The sequence below is a fragment of the Macrobrachium rosenbergii genome, chromosome 12, assembly GCF_040412425.1.
Source record: "Macrobrachium rosenbergii isolate ZJJX-2024 chromosome 12, ASM4041242v1, whole genome shotgun sequence".
Taxonomy (NCBI): domain Eukaryota; kingdom Metazoa; phylum Arthropoda; class Malacostraca; order Decapoda; family Palaemonidae; genus Macrobrachium; species Macrobrachium rosenbergii.
Window position 1 is genome coordinate 60,057,820 of NC_089752.1, and position 16,272 is coordinate 60,074,091.

The 16,272-nt window shown below is 37.7% G+C and overlaps 1 long non-coding RNA gene across 1 annotated transcript in view; it reads right to left on the reverse strand.

Moving 5' to 3' along the window:
* LOC136844244 (uncharacterized) overlaps window positions 1–16,272 on the reverse strand; it is a 138,794-nt gene that overhangs the window by 33,564 nt on the left and 88,958 nt on the right. The window contains exons 3-4 of the long non-coding RNA XR_010854788.1: window positions 1,527–1,685; window positions 687–858 (exon numbers count right to left, since the gene is read on the reverse strand). This is a non-coding gene — a long non-coding RNA (uncharacterized lncRNA). The remainder of the gene's footprint in view (window positions 1–686; window positions 859–1,526; window positions 1,686–16,272) is intronic.

Sequence of the window (16,272 nt, forward strand, 5' to 3'; positions counted from 1 at the left end):
ATAACCAACAATAACAACAATAATTTAAAGAAATAATACCCATACGATAGTTCTTTAGAACATAAATTCCTACACATCACAAACACAAAGCAAGAAGAAAACCTTGAAAATTGTCACGCCCAACATTTCATCATTAAAACCAGCAAAATAAACAATGACTGAAAAACCCGGCGCTAAATGACTTAGAGAAATTAAGTCCCTATACGAAAAGGGACAGGCATCGTTGAAACACGCGAGGTATGAACAAATAAGATACTCGTTATATTGAAGTGATGTAAAACTTACCGATTGTAATAGATGCGGAAGATAGCGAAATATGATTATATAAGCATACATAAACCGACATGTAATTATATGAATATTTTCCAAACGTAATTACAGGGAGAGGAGTTTACATACCCCAGGTAGAACCAAGTTAAATACTGAGAACTATTGCAATTTACTTTGTCCAGAAATGTTGAGAGCCCTATTACGCTCAGTGATAAAACACTTGCAGAATCCAGATGAATAATGTTATTGCTATTGTTATAGCCACAAATTCAGTACCAGTGAAATTTCTTTATTCCTAACCTTATAAAAATGTGAGAATATTGAAGATGTATATTAACACATAGGCATTACACTGAATATTAAACTTTAATTAATATACTGTTAGTGTCCTCTCTAGTATTCAATTCATAACTTACTCACTACTATGGAGCGTGCTAGGGATGTGGGCGGGTGACCACCAGAGAACTTCGAAAATTGTCCTGTCGTAACCATCAGCACCGGTTTGTAGAGGGACTGGGTTATGGAAGTAGAATTCAAATTCCTTGTACCAGTTTCATTGTAGGGAAGAACAGCAGCTTGAATCATCATCTGTAGAAACAGACATTTGGTAGAATATATACATATATATATATATATATATATATATATATATATATATATATATATATATATATATATATATTTATGAAACGTATTTTTAGATAAATATGAAGTTTACAAGATATATATATATATATATATATATATATATATATATATATATATATATATATATATATATATATATATATATATATATATAAATATATGTATATATATGTATATATATATATATATATATATATATATATATATATATATATATATATATATATATATATATATATATATATATATATATATATATATATATATATATATATATATATATATATATATATATAAATACTATATGCATACGTATCTGTACCACAAAAAGTATTTGTCTTATGAAATTTTTTTATTTGCTGCATACTTTTTAAATACAGGAGTGAAGCACATATATTTATCTCAACATTTAAAACATTAAAGTATGCTATGGGCAATGTAGAAAAAGAAATTGAGGTTTGACTTCAAATTTAACTGTGAAATTTTCATAACATATTTCTCATGTCAAATTACGATGAATATTAAGCATTGATAAGCTTCTTGAATACGATATCGTTCAGGAAAAACTAAAAAAAAATGAATGACAACTCCGTTTGAAATTTGCATACCTAAATGAAAAGATATTTCCAAAGAAGAAAACCGAAAGCCTTTTCAGATTCCCCAAGCTAATGCCAGTTTAGCTCGTCTGCTGGTGACAGGAACGGAGGGTTGTGGTGACAGGGAGATGTCCCGAAGTAAATCAGCCATTTACTGGTGCACTGTCAAGCCTGGCAGAATTGGATGATTCGTTTTTCATGAAACAAGTTATTTCAAATATTGTCTTTTATGAACAAGACTTCCTTAAGTATATTGGTCTTCCATTTATATATATATATATATATATATATATATATATATATATATATATATATATATATATATATATATGTAGGGTGTTTCGAAAATTAGAGGCTCCTCCCCCTCTACAGCATAACCTAAAACTGATATGGACAAAAACAAAGTGATTCAGAACAGGTATTTATTTAAGTTTCTCTCTGAGTATTTAATAATTTGAGTGGCCTCCATCTGCCTGTACCACAGCCTGAATTCTTGAGGGGTATGAATTCAGCAAATCGCAAAAAAGCTGAGACTCAAACTCCATTTCCATGAGCACTTCGGTCACCTCTCTTCGCAGGTCGTCGAGGCTTGGTATACCATCATAGTTCACTGTACGCGCTTCAACACGATCCTTGAAGATTCTACCAATGTTTTCACACACATTAAGGCCAGGGGAGCTACCTGGAAATTCACTTGATGAGAAGAAATCATTACCACTGTTTCGAATCAGCTTCTGTGTCTGAAAGGCCTTGAAACATGGTGCCTTATCATGCAAAAATGTGACTTCTTCAACATATAACACATTTTCAGGATCTTTGAGGAAAGGAAATACTCCACCAGTAAGCAGAGTTTTTCTGAAGTATTCGCCATTCCATGACTGTCCTTTTTCTTGGATGATCCACATTAACCGTTTGGCTGTGAAACAGAGAAAAATTCCCAAACATTCAGGAAATTTCACAACTTAGCGATAGCACATGTCATCACTGATATCATCCAATTTTGCAGCCCAAGTGATGTCATTTTTATGATTTGGCTTCCTGACTGTGTAAATGAAGAATTCATCTGATGCTGCAACATGGAGAAAGTCAGCTTCATCCCAAGCTTTAGGAAATGAACCACAAAACCATGCACGGTCTTCTCTCTGTTGCTGAGTGATGTTGGGCTTTCTGATAACATGAAATGGCTTGATACCAGATTTTTTCGACTCACGATATACAGCACTATAACTTCTCTTCTTTCCCCTTTTTGTTTCTAGTTCAAGCACCAATTTACATAAAGACTTTCTTGGTCTACCCACTGCCTCAACTATGATGTCTTTTGACTCCTAAGAAAGGACTTCAGGCCTTCCAAGATTCTCACTCTTTTCGCGATGATAGTCATATGGATTCTTGTTCCAGTTTCTTTTAACAAAGGATTCATATCTTTTATTGTATTTAGCTATCCAGGAACGTGAAATGAAGGATGTGCCAGCATCCCCGGCCTCTCTCAAGGTTATAGCCAGGATTTGGTCAATCCATGTGATTTCCTCCGAGTTGTTAGCCATGGCTGTATCTAACTCCGTCACTCAGTCTGAAAATACAAGAAATGTGAAATGAAAAATAGCGTAATAGAAACTTAAAATAATGTACTTGGAGATAGGCTATACCAGAAAACTTCATAACTTTCCATTTGTTCTGTGGAGGGGGCTCTAATTTCCAAACACATGGTATGTATATGTATGTATGTATATATATATATATATATATATATATATATATATATATATATATATATATATATATATATATATATATATATATATATATATATATAAATATATATATATATATATAAATATATATATATATATATATATATATATATATATATATATATATATATATATATATATATATATATATATATATATATATATATATATATATATATATATATATATATATATATATATATATATATATATATATATATATATATAAATATATATATATATATATATATATATATATATATATATATATATATATATATATATATATATAAATATATATATATATATATATATATATATATATATATATATATATATATATATATATATATATATATATATATATATATATATATATATATATATATATATATACATATTTATATATATATATATATATATATATATATATATATATATATATATATATATATATATATATATATATATATATATATATATATATATATATATATATATATATATATTTTTTTTTTTTTTACGTTTTTCCGTAGTTTCAGGTTGAGATATTTTCTGTGAGACAGGTAGCAACGATTTAAGGTAATTTAGCCTTGTGATTCTGACTTCGTGGGTACAGGAAAACGTAAAAAAAAGGAGGAAACATAGATTTTCATATGAGCATAGGGCTCTTGTTACTGAGGGAAATATTACGTAAAACACGTGGGCAAATTTAAAGGAGTATATTTACATAAATGACATCAGTACGGGAAAGAGGAACTCAAGTAGATTTCTGATCCTGAAGGGGATTCCTACGGGACTGAATGAAAATGGGGGATTCCAGACACAGTCTGAGAAGCTTCCACGACATAGGGTCCCTCTGAAATGAGAGATATGCACATTATACGCCAGTAGTGGAAATAGACAAAGAATAATGAATTCGAGGCTGCAATGAGGGTGCCAAATGACTTCGAGGGAGTAATGAAGACTTAATATTGCCGATGCAAAAGGCGCACGGACAGTAGACAAGGGGTTTTTTCAGTAATGGCGCTCACTTCAAATAAATGTACAGGGACAAAGCGTGACTGAATGGTGGTTTTCCAAAGCACATTACCGTAAGACTGGTGTGTTTCCAACGTAGAAATTTTGTCCATGGATGACTTGCAATTTCCGAGGGCGAGTTGTTCCATGTGTGTTAGGATGCAAGGGCACGGCGATGGGGTCTTCTTGAAGAAGGGCGACGCGTGGGAATTTCACGAAGGGCCGGGCGATTCTTGAGGGGCATCCAGCAGGTCAAGGTAAAGCGAGCACGTGGCTTGCCGTCGAAGGGCACGAGGAGAACGTATACTTGGAAAAGGGCCACGTGGTTAGCTAAGGACACTGCCAAGGGCATGTAGCTGGGGCCTTCTGCTCTTCCGGACTTCCACCCCGTGTGTGTGAGAGAGAGGCTTTGTGTTCTCTCCTTTTATCTCCTCCTATGGAGCTGGGGGCACCTCCAACATGTGGGGGTTTTTTGAATCATCTTCCAGCTGATGTCCTCAGGGGAATATGCCTGTAAGAAAAACCCACCAGACAGAGATCACTTTGCCTTGAAGAAGGATCTGTTTGAAAAGGAGTGGCTTTTAATATTTTAAACCCTTGTATTCTGACCGTGCTAAGTCGATAGACAGATGGTCTATCGATCGGGCGGCTTGCAGTAAATAAAACAACAACACAACCAACAACAAAAGGGGGGGGGCAACTTGCTAGCGAATTCTTGCTAATCATAATACCTCCCCATACAAGATGATGTACATACCTCCTTTGGGTGTGTACATCAATATGCGAGAATGAGCAGCATATGCGAGAATGAGCAGCAAATGCTTTACGTTACTCTACATTCTGCCTTTCAATGAACTTTACTATTAAGGGTTTTACGAAGCGGTGACACTACTTTTAATAACACATTGGGACAAGTTTCTTTAACAGGACGCAAAGTGATTTAAACACTTGCAAAAGAGTAATTACTTTAGATTTGGTTACCCATTGGTAACTTTATAAAGTGACTAGAACCATTGTGAATTAATTAAGATTATAGGACCACGTATATGAGGTTATGGCCAACAAGTGAAAAGAAAGGTTATTGTTCAAGAATTAAAATACACGGTTACTTAATTTTAGATAAAATGCATGCGGTTAGTACAATCTGCCTTGAGGAGGCTGTATAAATGAAAAACAGCGTTTATTTTTTTGTTAATGATATCCCCTTTACACGATTTTGTAATGACTGTACATATTCGCATTGGTAATATATCTTCGTGTTAACGTTCTTTGCTTAGCTATCGTTCAACGCGAGCTGATGGGCGACCCACACACCGGGAATTTGACAGTCGTATGCGGGCGAGAGTATTCGCGAGCTTTAATTCGCTAACCTTAAACTACGCTAATTTTATGCGTCCACTGCCCACTCGAGTACTCAATGTTATGACGGGGTGGGCAGACAAACGATGTGGGGTCTAGGACAAACAGAGTTCTTAGAAGGAAGGGAGGGGGAAAAAGGAATAATAATAACAAAAGGAAAATTAACAAGATGTTACGAATGGAAACGTGACCGCATATGAAAGGCGGAACACGTCTCTCAGAGCTTACGAAAGGGGCATTTAAATCACAAGGGCAAGAGTCTATGACTCGCGATTCATTAAAATAAAGATAAATAAATGACTAAAAGAAAGTAAATGATATTGGCAGACGAGCTAAGGTAAAAGGAGTGAGGGTTTTATGGTGTTAGGCGGGAATTTATTGTCCTTCGCCTATAAATTACAGCCCGGACTATCACTTCAGCCCAAGGGCGAGAAAAGGGAACCCCGAAGGGCGCAAATCCTTCAGGAAAAGATGACACGCAAGCCTTGTGCCAAGGTATGGGCGCAAGGGCGTGCCACTTCTCACTCTGTTATTCTCAATGATTTATACATTGTGTGGGCAATGGTATTCCGTACTTAATTGCCTCTTGTGGTGATAATTTAAGGAAAGATTAATAGAGGATGATAAGAGATAGAAGTTCCTGAGGAACGGAGGAGGATAGAGGAGGGCCTGACATCCCCTTCTGGATTAGGGGTGCCAAGACCTTCAAAAGAGGAAATGGTGGCACAGGTGCCATGGGAGCTCTAGAGCTCTTTGTAAACTACCTGGAATTTCCCACGCCCGTGTTAATTTCGCCTCAAGCCTTTCTTAATGGGAGAGTCGTCCTCGGCCGGGGGAGCGGAGGGCCCGCGACCGGAGGGCGGCACGGAGTACCACCTGGGCCTGCTGCTGCGACAGCTGACGCAGGAGTGTTCCGTGCTGGTTCCACCATAATCCGTCGCAGCTCTTGTAGTTCATCGGCCAAGGGAGATATGGCAGAATCCTGACTTGCAATTGCGTCGGCGACGGACTGAGGCAGAGAGAAGGCGGTCGGGGGTGGCGTGGGCGGCTCGCAGGTAACGCTGACCAGCTCAGGCATGGGTTGCGAGGCCGCACCTGCAGGTGAGCTTCCGCGGTGGTCGAGAGGAACCGTCTCTCTTACCAACGCTGGTAGCTGGGCCAGGCCGTGGGAAGAGAGGGGGTCCTGAGTTGGATCCCGTGAATGGAGATCGGAGTAGCGCTCTGGCGCTGGCACTAGGGCAGAGTCAGGCACTATCAGAGGTTTCTTGGGCTCGTCGGTCAGGAAGGACGAAGCTTGGCACTGCTCGGGGCATGCAAGTGGCACCGGCAGGAATTTGGCATCTCCGGAAGGGAGATCTGATTGGGGCCCTGGCACTGGCACTGAGGCAGGGCTGGGCACTGGAATTGGATCGGGAACTGATCGAGGGGGCCACTGTACATCGGACTCAGGTGGCACTGGTGGGGACTGCACGTCCTCCTGGTACCCAGGGGCGCCAGTCTTGACTGAGGGAGAGCGGGGAGGATTACTCGCGCCCGCGGAATGATTCGGGGAATGTGGACCCCTAGATTGTCGTGATTTCGGTGGGGACTGAAAGTCCTGTCCCAGGATGACGTCATAGCCTCCAGGAAGATGGCTTGCTACTGCAAGATTGCAAATTTTGGATCGGTGAGGTCTTGTGACTCTCAATTGGACTGTAGGGAGTATCATTTTAAATTGATTTATTCCCTCGATCGTGACGAGATTTCGTCTATTGACGATAGCTCCATAGGGAACTCTGTCCCTTCGGATGAGGGAGATTTGTGCGCCCGAGTCCTCGAATGCAGTGACTCGGTGCGTGGGGTGGCTACCTCGTGGAGGAGTCACGTATACAGGCCCTTCAGCGGGAGGGCCTAATGACGTGGGATCTGTGACGGCCAAGGTGATGGTGGGAGTATTTGATTTATTATTGCGTGGGCATTTTGCCCATGCGGGAGAATGGCCATAAACCTTGCACGCCGTGCAAAATGTCTGGCTGAAATCTTTCCGCGCTGCCCCTGTGGAGGGCGCAGGCGAGTTATTGGGCGGTTTTCCGGGAGAGAGAGGCGCCGGTTTCTTGCTCCGGCACTGTTCCGAGGAATGCCCCGGTTTCTTGCAATAATGGCAAGTTAGGGGCTTGCCAGAGTTCCCATTTTTGTAGGAACTTGAACCTCCGAGGAGGGACGGGGGATTTATCTTCCGCCCCATGGATCCTTCTTGGGGTGGTGAGTTTCCCACATGTCTGCTATTCGGCAACACTCGGTGAGTGTTGCTGGGGCTTTTTCCACTATATGAGTGGCGAGGGCAGGAGGGGCGTAGCGCAGGAAATGCTCGAATTTAAACGGCTCGAGTACCTCGGGCGCTGTTAGTGGCTCCTTCGAATCGAGCCATTTTGTTAATGCCCGCTCCGAATGGTATGCCCAATCGGACCAAGTCTGGCCTGCTTCTCTGGGCTGCTCTCTCCAACGTCTCCTCCACCGCTCGGGGTAATCTCGTACGCCTTCGAACTGCTTGGCGTCACGGCTTCCCAGTTTCCCGATTGTCTGCTGGAAGGGCGTGGTAGGCAACGAGGGCCTTTCCGCCCAGGAATTTAGTGAGAACAAGGGAGAGTTCCGCGGGGGAGAGATCGCAGCACTCCAGGACTCGTTCGGCCCTTTGAAGCCATACTGGGTTCGGACTCTGTCCATTTTGGCATGAACGAGTGAGCCTGGCTGAGGGCACTCATTCCCGCGGCAGGGGGCGGGGGTGGCGTGCTGTCGTTCTAGCACCTGGAGCTCATGGGGCGCTGTCTCTCTCTCTCCTGCTTTGGGCAATTCTGTTCTCTCTCCTCACGTTCTCTCTCCTCTCTCGTTGTTCTTGAGCGATTCGTTTCTCCTCCTTTGTTCTTGGGCAATTCATTCCCTCTCTCTCTCTGCACGTTCTTTTTCCTTCTCCTGCTCTTGGGCAATTCTTGCTCTCTCTCTCTCCTCACGTTCTCTCTCTCTCTCTTCACGTTCTTTTTCCTTCTCCTGCTCTTGGGCAATTCTTGCTCTCTCTCTCTTATCACGTTCTCTCTCTTCTCGTTGTTCTTGAGCAATTCGTTCTCTCTCTCTCTCCTCACGTTCTTTTGCTCTCTCCGCCTTGGCATCGTCCACTTGCTCTTGAACCCATGCTCTCAGATCTTGCCCCGATAGTCCCATGTCCTTCCCAGCGGACATGTAGAATTTGAAATCCTCGTTTTGTTGGGCTCTGGTATTAGCCATCTTGAAATAATGGTTATATGGTAGGTCTGAAAAGACTCAGGTCGTCTGAAAAGACTCAATTGCAGGAATCTGAAACACCCAATTGTTCAGACTGCAGGAGAATGGATCTGTCCGAATAAGACAGTTGATTAGTAAGTCTGAGGAGACTTTTGTTAAAATTTGGTATGTCTGGGAAAGACGTGGTTGTTCTTGGGGAACGAATTTTAATATGTGTCTCGGAAGACGTAGTGGGATTTTGTCACGCTCGGACTTGGCCAGCTGTATCGTGGAGTTAAGGAGTTGTTCTCACGAACTAGAATGATCAGTCCCGTAAGGGCTTAGATGTGTGTGAACTACACTGTATAATGTCTCAAAAGGACTTAATTTTGGGTTCCCGCAGGAATGAGAAATTCTCGCCATGCACGACGTAGAATTTTTGTATGAGTCTCTGAGGACTGGAATTTGGAGAAATTCTCGCCACGTGCGGCGTAGAATTTTAGTATGAGCCCCGGAGGACTGGAATTTGGAGAAATTCTCGCCACGTGCGACGTAGAATTTTAGTAGGAGTCTCTGAGGACTGGAATTTGGAGAAATTCTCGCCACGTGCGACGTAGAATTTTAGGAGTCTCTGAGGACTGGAATTTGGAGAAATTCTCGCCACGTGCGACGTAGAATTTTAGGAGTCCCTGAGGACTGGAATTTGGAGAAATTCTCGCCATGTGCGACGTAGAATTTTAGGAGTCACTTAGGACTTGGAAATACGATTCGTCCCTTAGGACTTAGAAATTACTAACGGGAAACCCAAAGAAAAATGTTTGCTGGGAAATGAATGGGGAAAAAAAATGCTACACACGCGGGCCTGGGCGGGGGGGGGGGGGTGCAGGTCGTCTGGCCAACACCGGAGGTATTTTTAGATTCTGTGTGAATGAACCCGTATATTTATACATCGTCTGGGATTCCGGGGAATTTCCCAGTCGTCTGGGAGGATAACAGTAAAACGACCTAGTAATTTTCCCTATAAGCGGAGTTTAAATTTCGCTTTCCTAACACCTAACTCGAATTCTAACTACACTGAGAGAATTTTCAGCAATGCAAGCTGACTTCATCGTGTCCCACGTGGGAATTTTATTCGCGCCTAAATAACAGTTCAGCAATTCGAAATGCGAAGTAAACTTTATCACAGAGGAATTTCTTTCGCACTATTCCTTGAAGCAAAGAATATAGCAAGGATTTTAACACAGAGGAATTTCGCACTATTCCTCGAAGCAAAGGATGGTTAGCACTGGGTATTTCCTAACTACCTATCCTGAAAGGCATGCATTAACGAATCTAATACAGCGGTTCCTTTCTCTCAGTGAATACATGCGTCCCTATTTCTAATTCCTAGGAACAGTCACGATTGTAAAAAGGTTTGCTAAGATAAACACATTACTTACGTGGAATTTCTGGATCTGTGTGCTGGTTTTACACAAAAGGTTCGTAATTGTCTCGTACCCAGCTTAGCTTTGCTAATAGTTGATCTGGCACGTTGCAAATGCAATAAAGCAACACTAGGGGAACTGCAACTGCAAAACGAGATCTATGGCCAGGTCGCCATTTTTACGTTTTTCCGTGGTTTTAGTTTGAGATATTCTCTGTGAGACAGGTAGCAACGATTTAAGGTAATTTAGCCTTGTGATTCTGACTTCGTGGGTACAGGAAAACGTAAAAAAAAGGAGGAATCAGAAATTTTCATATGAGCATAGGGCTCTTGTTACTGAGGGAAATATTACGTAAAACACGTGGGCAAATTTAAAGGAGTGTATTTACATAAATGACATCAGTACGGGAAAGAGGAACTCAAGTAGATTTCTGATCCTGAAGGGGATTCCAACGGGATTGAATGAAAATGGGGTATTCCAGACACAGTCCGAGAAGCTTCCACGATATAGGGTCCCTCTGAAATGAGAGATATGCACATTATACGCCAGTAGTGGAAATAGACAAAGAATAATGAATTCGAGGCTGCAATGAGGGTGCCAAATGACTTCGAGGGAGTAATGAAGACTTAATATTGCCGATGCAAAAGGCGCACGGACAGTAGACAAGGGGTTCTTTGAGTAATGGCGCTCACTTCAAATAAATGTACAGGGACAAAGCGTGACTGAATGGTGGTTTTCCAAAGCACATTACCGTAAGACTGGTGTGTTTCCAACGTAGACATTTGGTCCGTAGATGACTTGCAATTTCCGAGGGCAAGTTGTTCCACGTGTTAGGATGCAAGGGCACGGCGATGGGGTCTTCTCGAAGAAGGGCGACGCGTGGGAATTTCACGAAGGGCCGGGCGATTCTTGAGGGGCATCCAGCAGGTCAAGGTAAAGCGAGCACGTGGCTTGCCGTCGAAGGGCACGAGGAGAACGTATACTTGGAAAAGGGCCACGTGCTTAGCTAAGGACACTGCCAAGGGCATGTAGCTGGGTCCTTCTGCTCTTCCAGACTTCCACCCCGTGTGTGTGAGAGAGAGGCTTTGTGTTCTCTCCTTTTATCTCCTCCTATGGAGCTGGGGGCACTTCCAACAAGTGGGGGTTTTTTGAATCATCTTCCAGCTGATGTCCTCAGGGGAACATGCCTGTAAGAAAAACCCACCAGACAGAGATCACTTTGCCTTGAAGAAGGATCTGTATGAAAAGGAGTGGCTTTTAATCTTTTAAACCCTTGTATTCTGACCGTGCTAAGTCGATAGACAGATGGTCTGTCGATCGGGCGGCTGGCAGTAAATAAAACAACAACACAACCAACAACAAAAGGGGGGGAGGAGGCAACTTGCTAGCGAATTCTTGCTAATCATAATATATATATATATATATATATATATATATATATATATATATATATATATATATATATATATATGTATATATATATATATATATATATATATATATATATATATATATATATATATATATATATATATATATATATATATATATATATATATATATATATATATATATATATATATATATATATATATATATATATATATATATATATATATATATATATATATATATATATGACCCTGACCCCTCATTAATCCACCACGCACCAGCATCGATAATGCAGCGTCTATTCAATGCACTACCAGCTCATCTGAGGAACATAACAGGAGTGAGCATAGATGTGTTTAAGAATAAGCTCGACAAATATCTAAGATGCATCCCAGACCATCCAAGACTGGAAGATGCAAAATATACCGGAAGATGCGTTAGCAATTCTCTGGTAGACATCAAAGGTGCCTCACACTGAGGGACCTGGGGCAACCCGAACAAACTGTAAGGTCTGTAAGGTAAGGTCTGGGGTCTACTTACACTGGTTCGGCTGCAGTACTGTGGGTCATGCTTAAATAAGACACGGGATAAATTTAACAGTGATCTCTATTATCTAAAACTTACACAAGGGCCCGAGTATTTAATGAAACTAAAAATTACAGTAACTTAGCGGTAACCGGCAGCAACGGCAGAATAGCGCGAGACGTTGGGCAATAGCACGTCATTGCCCTCCGAGTGCCAGAGCCAGAATCCCCCCAACGGCGGCCTAGTGTGGGCACGCTGGGTCTTTCTCTCACCCCCTGCATTTTCCCCTCAGGTAGGACATTGGTTGATTTCTCCTACCAGGGATATCTGACCAATCGTAGGTCAGGAATACCCACGCCAAAAGTCAACGGCTTTTGGGGGATATTTTGGGGGTGATTGTTTCCTCACGCCCTGACCGTTGGAACAGGACAATGTCTCCTTGTCCTACAAACTTCCGGAATGGTTCATATATATATATATATATATATATATATATATATATATATATATATATATATATATATATATATATATATATATATATATATATATATATATATATATATATATATATATATATATATATATATATATATATATATATATAATATATATATATATATATATATATATATATATATATATATATATATATATATATATATATATATATATATATATATATATATATATATATATATATATATATATATATATATATATATATATATATATATATATATATATATATATATATATATATATATATATATATATATATATAATATATATATATATATATATATATATATATATATATATATATATATATATATATATATATATATATATATATATATATATATATATATATATGCCATATATATATATATATATATATATATATATATATATATATATATATATATATATATATATGTATATATATATATATATATATATATATATATATATATATATATATATATATATATATATATATATATATTAATAATTCTTTAAAATATTGTGATAAATGTAACTACATTACTGTAGCAGTCAAGCCGAATTCATCTAGGTACCTATAAGTAAAAAAACTACTATTGAAACCAAGGGAACTACAAAAGAATTAGAAAGAAGAGTTAATTTAAAAAGTACAATTTTTGTATCATAAAACAAATGTAGCTAAGTGTCACTAAAAGATCAATACTTTGGAGAGACATTTAATTTCAAATATGTTTTGTTGAATAATTTCTCACAGCCGTAAAGATATTGTAAAATATATTAACTGAGGTAAGCATTTCAGTCAAGACTTATCATGAATAACATGAAATATTCCACTAAATTCCAAGTCAGTTCGTTGCCTAACGTAAGAAGGATAAGCCATCGCGTTTATCATAAATGATAATTAGATTATGATAATCACAGACCTGTTGCAATATTGCCGTCATGCAAATGCAGCGCCAATTCGCCGAATCTAATTAAGAAAGGCTTTGAATATCCAGGCTCTAATTTTCACCAGTACCCTCTTCATAACACACTAGGAATTGGGATGATTTATTGAATATTGCTTCAAGCCTTGTATTTCCTGGATCCAATTAAGCGGATGGATTTTCTAAGTTCCCAATTACACACACACGCATACAAGCATACAAACACACACACACACACATATATGTATATATATAATTAAATATATATATATATATATATATATATATATATATATATATATATATATATATATATATATATATATATATATATATATATATATATATATATATATATATATATATATATATATATATATATATATATATATATATATATATATATATAAAAATAGAAGAATCGTGCATGAACCCAGTTTAGTAAACTACCACAATATTATCAGCATCTTACACCTAAGCAGATGCAACTTTTAAGTTCCCAATTATTCAAATACACATGTATATGTATGTATGTATGTATGTATGTATATATATATATATATATATATATATATATATATATATATATATATATATATATATATATATATATATATATATATATATATATATATATATATATATATAGCAAAGACTCACTCAGCAGAGCACTGAAATATTTTATACAAAAACTGCACCATTCACTACTACATTTCATGCTTTCTTGTATTTCGCCAAGCTATCATCCTCCGTTCTTTCCACATCACCAAACCATCTTAAGACGCTGATCCATTCTTTCATGTACGATAACTTTTATAACGCTAAGTTTTAAATTAGTCGCCACTGTTATCCAACAAATGTGATCAGGAAATGGCCTTTCAATTAATCTTTAGAGTTTGTCGAGCAGGAATTAATGAGTGCGAAAAAAATAAAGTAAAATCACCATCAAAATGAAAACTTTGGTGATATATAATGGTGGTAATGTCAATGAAGGCTCAAATAACATTCTGTATAGAAATAAAAAACCATTAGAATCATAACAAAAATCAGAATGTGAGATCACACACACGATGAGGAAAATCATAATACAATAGAGATATATGTCACTGTAAAAACTTGACAAAGATATTCAAGTCAATGAGGAAAAACCCCTCCAAGGCTTTGTATATCATTAAGCCAACATATCTCGGTGCTAATTAGCCAGCAAGTGTGAGAAATAAATAGATTCCCTGGCGTCCCAGCCAGTTCAAGAGGACCACTTCTGGGCCTTTGGATGAAATTCATTGGCGATGATTAGGATGACATGGATAAGACCAGCTCGTTTTCTGACTGGCTTTCATGATGCAGCGTACAACTATCTATTAAGGAGCTCATTTTCACTCTTTTCTATATTATGGTAATATATTAGGAAATGAATTAGTTTTACTTCTGAATGCTATAATTGCTGTTAATTTACAGACAGTGACATTAAAGGCAATGAGAATTATTTTGGGGTTCCTGGCATTACATTCTTCACTGAGCCAAGTAGTGGAAACAAATAAATAACAAATATTTCAATAGCCTTCCCTAGTGTTATCGTTCATGAATGATTAATGTTTACTATGGTGCTGTCCAATACTTACATCTGAATGAATTCTTTCGAAGAGCAGGTGACCCAAACAATAAAGCAATAACTTCAGATCTATTCCATATGTCACATGATTCTTATTGAGTTTCATTCTTGGTAAATTTATTGCCACTGCAGTACAGGGCGGACGTCCTAATTGCCAGATATATTTCGAGGGAAAACAAATAATATATAAAACAAAGAATTTATGACTTAACAGATATCGGATTTTCGTCATAAGATACATATATGTATATATATATATATATATATATATATATATATATATATATATATATATATATATATATATGCTTATGGTATTCTTTTGTAAAATGTATAAAATATGTTTTTTTGTAAATGTATGAGTCTTTCTTTATACAAGAGATGCTGTGTAGTATATTCAGTATATTAGTGATAATTAAGTAAAAATGTCTTTGTAATGTCAGATCGCACAAATATTAATGATTTACTGTAGATAACAGCGTAATTTGAAATAATTTTAATAACGCAGTAGGAGAGAGAGATTCAAGTCAGACCAGATGTTCTAGTTGTCATCATGATCGCTTTTGTGTTTCTCAAGCTGTCATCAGTCAGATAAAAGCATTGACAGATATTTGAGTAGTAGTGCAAGATTTTTCCTCAGTCAAGAGACAAGAAAAGGTTTTGCTCTTTCGTATTTTATAAACATGCCAATCATGATTAACCACCTGCTGGCTTTGTTCAAAACAATTTCCTAAGTCACTAATGCCTTTTTGAGAAATATGAACAAATTACTGGAAGTAAAAGCACATGTCTCGATTGATTGCGTAATGTTTTTTTAAGATTGCATCAGCCAATTCTGAATGCGTATCATGTGACTGGAAGTCTAGAATATTCTAGAATTTTCTATTGTATCTCGCTCCCAAAATGTACTGACGTCATTCTATGGGGGTTTTACTTCTAGCTGGAATCCTAAAAAGTTTGCTCATTCTGATTTCAGAGACATTTTGCGCGGTTCTCTCTCTCTCTCTC